Genomic DNA, 10,143 nt, shown 5'->3' with positions numbered 1-10,143 from the left:
GTCATTCCTCCAACTGCACTTCCGGTCGGCATTTTGTTCTGAGAGGGAGCGAGAGCGACACATTCACGCAGCCTCTTATTTTTTTTTCCCTCCCTCTTCCTTTCCTCCCTCCCCGGTACCGACTCACCGTAACCCAAGCGATCCCCTCCCTGCCCCGCCCCGACCGCGTCCACAGAAGGAGAGGCGGAGGCGGTGACGGCGACGGCGGCGGAAGAAGAGAAGGAACAAGCCGCGGCCGAGGAGATCCCCCTCCCCTCCGCTCGCTCCTTTCCTCCCTCCCCTCCCGGGGTTGGTCGCTCGGTGGGTGCGTGAGGTGTTTATCGAATCCGGTTCGGCCCGGCCTGTGTGGATGTTGGGGTGAATCAAGCTCGCTGGGAGGACGACGGCAAGGAGGAGAAGGAAGAAGAAAAATAAAAAGAGGAGGAGGAGGAAGAAGAAGAAGACGGTGGCGGCGGCGACTTCAGGGATTCGCTTCGGCCGCTCTCCTCCCCTCCTCGGCTCTACATGTTCGCTGCACTGAGGAGGAGACGGAAGAGGAGCCAGCCCCCCTCCCGGCCCGGATTATTGTTGTTATATTATCTCCCCTCCTCCTCCTCCCGCTCCGCGGCGGCCCAGTGGCGGATCCTCTGAGGAGGGAGGGGGGTGGATTTTTTTTTCCCTTCCTCCCCCCCACCGCTTGGTTTTCGGTTGGATTCAGACGACGCTTAGCTCAGGTAAAAGCCCCCGCTCGCGCTTTCCCGTCTCCGGGTTCCTTCTATTCGCTTCAAGATAAGCAGCGACTTGGGCCTTCTTTCAGGCGAGGCGGCCCAGTCTGGAAGCAGAGCGGAGATTAGCCTTTTCGGCCGGTGTGGGAGAAAAGAGAGAGGGGGGGGGGGGTTGAATAATGAGTGGCAGCCAGGGGTGTTTCACGTTTCTCTCCGCCTCCTCCTCTCGGGGTTTGGCGGATGAGAGTGGTTTCTGCCGAGCTGCTGGAGATGCCTAGGCCCGGAGGAGGGCGCAGGCCCAGCGGCCAGCGCTTTCACTCCAGCTCGGGGATGAGAGAGGCGAAGTGGTTTCACTGTGACAGGCCTCGGCGCCCGAGAGCAAAAGTGGGAGGAGGAAACAATACAGTTAAACAGCGACTGGGCACCGAACCTGTGCCATATTTACAACTTCGGGAGGAGGGGGGGGGGAGGAGTGCGGAAAGGAAAGAGACGAACGTAATGGTCCTAGTCAGAATAGGGGAAAGACGGGCGCCCGTTTGTTTTCCGTTTGCAACAGTTGCATCTTTTATTAGTCTTAGTTTCAAATTTGTAGATGGGTAGTTATGGTTAATATTGTGTACATCCCCTCAAATGCATAGATTTTCTTGAAAAGTAAAACTAGTTCCTACTGAATAATTTGCAGAACAGACAAATCCAGTTCATTGGGAGTCCATGGGTTGCCTAGTACCATTTATGTCATACTTTCTAGATACACAGTGAACACCTATTTTAGGTGCTTAAGGTCCTTAAGAGGAAAGAGTTATTTGTAAGAACAGGTATCCTATTTGAAAAAGGGTTATCTATGTAGCTACTTGACGTTTTAAAGGTCAGACCACTGTGAAATCATGCTATAGTAATTGAGCCTGCCGTTTTAAGTATGTTTATATGGGAATATGTTTTATTGAAGACAGTGATAAATACCTCTGAATAGCCTGATTATTATTGGGATGAACAATATTCTTACTTTCAAATGTATCTAGTTTGTGTAACTTTGAATCAGATATCGGAAAGTTAACAATCTTACATTACTCGCAAATGAAGAATGTCTTTAGTAAAAACATTAGGATATTTTCGAAACCAAATAGATGCCTGTAATTTTTTCCAGTGTAATTCTAATTTCTCATATAGAAAAATCTATATTTTTCTGATATAGAAGTATGAGGAATTGTGATATTCAGCTAGTCCGATAGCTGTTTTTAAAACCAATTTAAATCCTAGGGTGGTTAAGACAAAGTGACATTTAATTGTGCTCAGTTCTTATTAAGTTGTAGATGTTCTAATTTTTTTGGGAAGTTAGTCTTACGTTTAATATTTCTCAGTAAAGTAACTTTTGTTAAGAAACTACAATTGTGCTTTTATGGCCTGATACATGTTTAAAAGGATGAAGTTAATATAGCTGTCACATAGGAGGCGTGTTTTTAATGCTGTAAATCCATGTAGTAGTCAGCAGTGTGTCCGTGATTTGTATTGGTCAGGCAGCAGTTTGAATTTTAAAAAGCCTGAAGATCCTGCTGAGCCCCAAACCCGGCCTCTCTCCCTCCCTCCCTGTAATCTGCCATTCCTGTCTTTGTGCTGCCTGGGCCTGTTAAACACTGTTTGCAATAGGGCCTCAGGCCTATATTCATGGGAGAGAAACCATTTTCAGTCTGAAAAAGTAGTTTTTTATTTTTGAACTTTTTTATTTCAAGCATGAGCTACAAGTTGCTTTAAAATGCTCCTGTGTGGGGGAGGTTGAATCTGTCGCTGTGTGTTTAACTGTTTATTTTAAGGTCTGAAATAGGTCTAATTTACAGAAAATGAGGGACTGTCCAGAGAATTATCAAATACAGTATTATTCATAATCAGAAAGTAACATGTGATGATTCCTCTGTTGTTTATATTAAATATGTGGGAATTTTGCTTAAATTGAAATGAGGTTTATTCTCATATCTTGTGTCTTCAATAAATTATTTTAATGTAAAATTTGCTCTTGAATCAGTTTTCTTATAGGTGTATGTGTTTTTCACTGTTCCTTTGTACTTCATTTAAATGTTTCATGTATTTGATAATATCCTTATGATAGACTCTGTATTAAAAAGAAATCAGTACATTCAATTTGAAGTGTTTCTAAGATGCCTGAACCATTATTTTGAAAATACATTGACATATTTCAATGTATATAATAAGAAACTATAGTGCCAAAACTGTTGCTCTCAAGCAGCTTAGAGAAAATTGCCAGGACATTTCTTAAAATATAAAATAGAATGTGCTAGTCTAGTATTTCCAGTGTATAACCATTTTTATTAGGTTATAAGATAAGATACAAAATACAAAAGTAAATAAGAAGACGGAGGGGGGAGAGAAGGGGAGAGAAAAGTGAGGGGAAACTGGGAAAAAGAAAAAAAGAAACATTGACTTCCGACTCCCTCTGTTGCAGTCAAAAAAAGCATTAACATCAAACCACAACTTTTTGTTTTTCCATAATAATATAAAGTAGCCATTCCTATAAAAACATAGCTATAGTCTAATATTTGATTAGAATGCCATAGTTAAGGCAATCTTCCCATAATTTTTGAGTATTTAAAAATGATGCACAATTTCAATTATTTGAGTTCTTAAATATTTTAAAAATAGGTGAATGGTGTATTGATATATAATAAATATTTATTACAATTTCATAATTCCAGTTATAGTAATTTTAAATGAAAATATTGTCTTCCATTAAAATAAATGATAATGAGATAGCTAAAGATTGGATTCTTGACAGGAATTTAAGTAGATTATTATATCTGAGAGAGTGTTTATTTTGTAAACATTTGAAATAATTTTAGAAATAATCAGGAATGCATTTAAAAATTAAGTGTTTGAGATTGTCTCAAGTGTAACTTTTACATGTCTATTGAACACAGCCATTTTTTCAGTAAAATTTAAGAAACTGCTCAAAAATTATTCTAGGCATTCATTCTAACAATGGATCTACAGAAGGTGGCATTATGACTACAAACTTGCAATTGTTTATTTTGGTTGTGTGTGTGTGTGTAAATATATATGCACAAGTTGTATGCTCTTTAAATATGACAAAGGTAGCTTTTGTAGAACATGTCAATTTACTGAGAATGCAAGAAAATTATTTAGAAATTTTGCAGTGATGGTGAAAAAAGTGCCATATTTTATTATAAGAAGCCTCAATGTATTATAATTTTATAATTCTTAATGTTTCTATAAGATCAACAAAATTAATAAAAATGAGCAATATTCAGTATAGGAAGAAAGGAACTCTAAGCTATGTTTTCTGAAGAGTGCCTTATGTCTGATAAAGATTCATGCATATTTAAAATGGTTTTTGCTTTTGACTACATAAATTCATTGTCTTATGAAAACAAATCTGATTTGTAACGGTGTAATTTGCTTCCATGTATTCCAAGCAGGACTGGAATGCTCTGTTTGTAGGACATTTTGTATCTATGTGTCTATAAACATACAAACACAAACTCAGTAGTAATGGCATGCTGTATTTGGTCCTGCAGTTATTTGTTCAACTATACCGAAAACTTTTGTTTAAAAATGGTAATGATTAAATTTTGTTTGGCTTTACTAAAGTTTTGTTACTAAAGTTTAAGAAGAATTATTAAATAAAACATTTTCTTTATCATATTTACATGTATCAGATTTGCAGTTGTGTGTGCTTTTAAAGATGTAAATAGATTGAAAATGTTATTTTTGCTTGATTGTCTCTCATAATTTACACCTACTTTCAAGTTTTTATTTTAAATCTTTTAAATGTATCTTTTAAGAACAATCACTTTTAAATGTATTTTTTAAGAACAATCAGCTGAGATCTTTGAGCTTCTTTTGTAAAAATCACTTGCTGAATGTTAAGTTTTGCCAAACATATTTTTGTTAAGAAACAAAGAAGTTAGTTTTGAATGTTGGTGACATGTTTCAAATACTTGGGGATAGTTCTTTAGGCTAGGACATAATACACTATATTTCTCATAACAACCCAAGTAATATAATATAACACTTACTCTGTATTTCTTATACTGTACTAGAGAAGCCAAATAAGTCTCAGACAGGTTAAAAGTAATTGAGGCCAACTCTTATATGAATTATAATTAAGAATGTACATCAATTTGCATATGAGCTCATTCACTGAAAATATTTGCAAAACCTGCTCATATAATCTGTACTTTATTTGTTTAAAGCTAGTTTTTTACCTACAAGAATGGGAAATTAAAGATACATTATGGCTTCTCTCCTGGAGCGTTCTGACTGAATGCTGAGCAGGGTGGAGCTCTTTTCAAAGAACCTTGAATATAAAATCCCAGATTGAACATAGCAAAATGCTTGCATTAGGAAATTGATAGAACATTCTCAATTTAGTTAGGTCTTTGATTATCTTTATGTACTTATGTGCTATTATAGGTGCCGTGGTAGCACGGTGGTCAGAATGCAGTATTGCAGGCTAACTCTGCCCATAGCCTGGTGGAGTACAATCCTGACACGTTTTTAGTTAATTCATCCTTCCATCCTTCCAAAGTTGGTAAAATGAAAACCCAGATTGTTGGGGGCAATGTACTGACATTGTAAATTATTCAGAGTGCTGTAAAGCACTAAGGAGTGATATATAAGTCTGTGCTATTGCTATTATGCCAGGTTATTGTAATTCTTTATTCTCAGCAAATTCTTGAGGTCTGATTTAAAAATACAGTACTCCTTATCTGAGAAGATTGTTTCATTGTGATGATATAATAGGTGAATCATTGGCCAATGTTTTATTATACTATATTTTGTTATAATGAATGGTCTTGATTAATTTTATATATACCATTTTTTGTTCAACCAGGCTCTAGCATAATATTCACTGTAATATAATATCAGGCAGAATTCAACAGTAATTATGTGCAGGTGAGATTTATTCCATTTTCTTTCTCTTTTGCGTACTGTTCTACATTGGTTTATATCAAGATTGCAAGTTTAAAAGCCTAAACTGACTTGTGGCCTATCTTTTATTAACTTGTAGTATCAGTAAGCTTCTGTTTGCAATTATTGCTACATGTAATATTGATCATTGAACAGTAAAAAGATTTGATTTGAAGTTGTTTGTCAATTTGAAAAGAAAGCTTTTGAATGGTCTTGCTATGAAAATAATACAGATTTTTCTTATATGTTTTTTAGGGAACACTTGCATTCTACATACTAAAAAAGTTAAAGATGTATTCTTATATATCCTTAGCTCTGCATAAATTTTAGAACTTTTTAATTCTAGAACTCAACACTACACGTTAACTCTGAAGTATTATTAAATAAATATCCTCTGGACATTACTATGGTTGATTTCATAGTCAGCCAGGTGTACAGATTGCATTTGGCATTTTTATCTACCTATAAACCTATAGATGTTCTTTGATTGCACCCAAGGTGTCTATTGCTCTTGGTGCTATCTTTGCTTTCTTTTGCCACAGTTCTTTTATTTGCAGGTCTTTGTATTTTATTTTTAGTTGTTTCTTTTCTATTCTGCTGTCTCCAGCTATTGCAACATCCACTATCACTATTAATATTGTTCATTGTTGAGTCAGTCATATGTTTGGACTGGATTTGGCATTTTTATTCACCTATTGAGTCCTTTTCAAGGACCTCAGTTAGGCAGATATGGGGTGTTAAAGGTATTATCACAGGATGTAAACGGTTGCAAGTAAAGCTGCCTTTTATAGTTAATTGATGATGATTTTATCAATGCTGATGGTGTTCAAGTGATGCTCAGAATGTTTTGGAGTTGTGCCCAAGGTGCTTATTAAATATATTACTATCGATACTATCTTTGCTTTTTTTTCTTTTTGCCCCAGTTCTACTAATTTGCAGGTGTTTTGCAGGACAGTTGTAAGTCTCTAGAGTATTATTTGGGAAATGCCTTCTGTTTGGATTTTAAAATCCTGTACAATTACAATTATCATTTTCTATTTGTCTCTCTTGTGGTCCCATCAATTGTTTGCTTGCAGATCTTGCTACTTTGTCATGTTGTTGTTTGTAGTCAGTCTGTCTGATAATCTTGTAGTAGCTAACTACGATAGGTAGTCCACTGTTTCTTCAGCTTCTTTGCATAGATATTTGCTGTCTGTTGTTGTGTTCTCAATTCTGCCTTTCTTGCAGAGTTTTTTTTTTTAAAAAAAACTTGGTCATGTGCAGACAGAATTAGCTTCTCTCTTTGTTTCTTCAATTTACTACTCTTAGCCATTGTCAGGTCTTGTTAACTGCTTTGCCTGCTTTTTAAAAATGTATTGGTCACATACGTTATTTTATTTTCTGTCCTTCATTAGGCCTTTCTTATAGACCAGTCTGGTCCCTCCAATACTCAGTAAGCCTTCATGTTATGCTGACTTGTATCTTCTTCATAGATTGGACAATCATTTGTCTAAAATTATATAGGACAGTGATGGCTAACCTTTTTGCCATTGCGTGCCAGGAAGGAAGGGGTGGGGGAGGTTCATGCGCGCGCCCACACCCATAATTCTATGCGCCCTGCCCCGCGCATGCGTGCATGACCCCCCCTCCCCCCACTCCTGCCACGCGATGGCCCAGTAGGCCTGTTTTTCTTTCTCACCTGGCTCCAGATCCTCTCTATGCATCTGGGGAGTGCAAAAACAGCCTTCCCCACCCCCTTGGAGCAGCCCATTTTCCAACTTTCGGTTGGACAGGAAATGACATTTTTTGCTGTTCCCAGCCTCCAGAGACTCCTAGAGAGGCTCTGGAGGCTGGGGACAGCAAAAAATGTCACTTTCTGTCCAACCGAAAGTTGGAAAACGGGCCGTTTCTGGCCTCCGAGGAGGTGGGGAAGGCTGTTTTCATCCTCCCCAGATGCATAGAGAGGATCTGGAGCCAGGTGAGAAAGAAAAATGGGCTTTCCCCACCCCTACCCCCCCGGCCTTCTGGAGGAAGGAAACAGCCTGTTTCCCTACTTCTGGTGGGCCCAGAAGGCCCGAAAATCAGCTGGCCAGTGCGCGCCTGCACGCCGGAGCTGAGCTGACGTGTCAGGCGACATGGCTCTGGTGCCACAGGTTCGCCATCATGGGTATAGGGTTTTCTGCCTGAGCAGGGGGTTGGACTAGAAGATCTCCAAGGTCTCTTCCAATTCTGCTATTGTCCTTCAGATAGTCTTCCTATATCCTTTTTTTCTTTGACTGTTCGGTTTACTTGGCAACATTCCACACCTCCTTACAGGTAGTCCTTGACTTATAACAGTTCATTTAATGAGCATTGGCATTGAAAAAAAAGATGAATGACCATTTTTCACATTTACGTCCATTGCTGCATCCCCATGATCACATGATCAAAATTCAGATGCTTAGCAACTGACTCATATTTATGATGGTTGCAGTGTCCAGGGTCATGTGATTATCTTTTGTAACCTTCTGACAAGCAAAGTCAATGAAGAAGCCAGATTCACTTAACAAACATGTTATTAATTTAACAACTGCAGTGATTCACTTAACAACTGTGGCAAGAAAGGTCGTAAAATGGGGCAAACTCACTTAACATCAGTCTCATTTAGCAACAAATTTTGGGCTCATTTATGGTCGTAAGTTGAGGACCACCTATATCTGCACATGCATCTTGTATAATTCAGTTTTACAATTAACCTAGAGCCAGGAATAGCTTATTATTTTAAAATTAAAATAATAAGTAAAAAGTAAAAGCATAAAGAAGTTGCAGGATAAAGTTAACATGCTGTGCCATTCTGTTTCATTCTGGGGCAGCTTCTGTAACGATGGTTGAAATTTTGCTTCTGACACTCAAATTTGAACATACTATGTATATATTATTGTTATGGTCTGTAGTAATCCAAAATAAGGTTTTAGATCATCACCCTAGAATAAAATATATTCAATTTTAAACAGGTAGAATTAGTATCTTTTACAGTTAAGAAGCTTGCACGGTGATTGTACAGATTCTGGTGACAAAGTCAGAAACCATGTCTTGGTCTCATAAACAACAAACATAGAAAACATAGAAAACTACAGATTATAAACATGAGATACATCCACCCTAATTGATAGTTGAATAATATATACAGGAATAATTAAAGTATAAGTAGACTGGTGCTCTTACAATAAAGATGGCAGAATAGTCATATGCATCCCATTGACTCTGCCCCTTATGCTTCACATTCAATGATAAGAATAATATATTTTCCTAGTTCAAAATGAACTAGAGTAATCTTTCCTGATTTTCCTGAATAATGTTGAACAAGGAATAGGCATGGAGTGGAGAACTACAGTATGAATTACACATAAGTAACTTGTAAATATAGTCATATCAAGTCAATAGCAGTTGTCTCCAAGTGAACATCTGAATTTTCTTTACACTATAATTAGTAGTGATTGGCCAGCATGCAATTTAAAAAAGATCAGGTCCTTATGCTACCAAATAAAGGCACAGATCTCTCTCTCTCTCTCTCTCTCTCCCCCCCCTTCACCTTGATGCAGGAGAGAAGCAGAGTGAATAAAACTTGAAACTTCAAGAAGTTTCATCTGCCAGCAGCCAGTTGTGTTTCCTGTTTTCCTCTTTCTTTCTTAGCTAGTATTAAGTTAGGAAGCCATTGAATTAGCACCCACCATTGTATGTTATGCAGAGATGATTCTGAATATTATGAGCAGTGACATGTAGAACATAGGCTCCTTTACCTGGTTTTGATCATACTTTGAAGGCATAATAGAACTAGATAATGTTGCATCCCAGGGATGGGTTCTAAATTTTTTTATTACTGGTTCTGTGGGCGTGGCTTATTTTGTGGGCGTGGCTTGGTGGGGGTAATGTGACGGTGGGCGTGGCCAACTTTTTTTTTTAACTTTTAAAAGCATTTTTTTCTACAACCTTAAGGTGTTTCAGAAAAAAATGCTTTTAAAAGCCTCTGATGATCAAGCAACTCAGCTGGGATTGCCAGAGGCTTTTAAAAGCATTTTTCAGCTGAAGAGGTTGTAGAAAAAATGCTTTTAAAAGCCTCTGACGATCCCAGCTGAGCCGTGCAATCATCAGAGGCTTTTTAAAAAAACTTTTAAATGCATTTTTTCTGCCGAAGAGGTCAAAATTTTTTTTTAAAAAAAGCATCTGATGAGGTGGGTGGGGTAACTGGTGCAAACCGGGAGCAACCCACCACTGTTGCATCCTCAACTCAATATCTTGAGTGCATAATAGACATTTGAAAAAATAGGTTTACGTTGAGATAGCCATAATATAAGGGAACATTATGTTATGACTTTCCTGTTCACCAAAAGAAATTTAAAAAGGGTAGAAGAATATAATGTTAATATGATACCTAAAACAAAAAGTGGAAAAATAACTGTCTTTCCAAGGACTATCAGTTAAAAATGCTGTGTATAATTACAATTTATGCACTTTGATGGATCAATTTGGAACCTGTAGA

The 10,143-nt window shown here is 37.8% G+C and overlaps 1 protein-coding gene across 1 annotated transcript in view; it reads left to right on the top strand.

Annotated features, from left to right (window-relative positions):
- The first annotated feature begins 300 nt into the window (after positions 1-300).
- The window catches only part of NIPBL (NIPBL cohesin loading factor), a 169,251-nt gene continuing 159,408 nt past the window's right edge, over positions 301-10,143 (top strand). The window contains exon 1 of the mRNA XM_070938900.1: positions 301-713. The gene's annotated coding sequence lies outside the window, so the exon portion shown is untranslated. The remainder of the gene's footprint in view (positions 714-10,143) is intronic.

This window comes from Pituophis catenifer, unplaced genomic scaffold, assembly GCF_029215685.1.
Source record: "Pituophis catenifer annectens isolate HBS135680 unplaced genomic scaffold, rPitCat1.0.hap2 SCAF_2, whole genome shotgun sequence".
Taxonomy (NCBI): domain Eukaryota; kingdom Metazoa; phylum Chordata; class Lepidosauria; order Squamata; family Colubridae; genus Pituophis; species Pituophis catenifer.
This window is presented reverse-complemented; position numbering and strand designations above follow the sequence as displayed.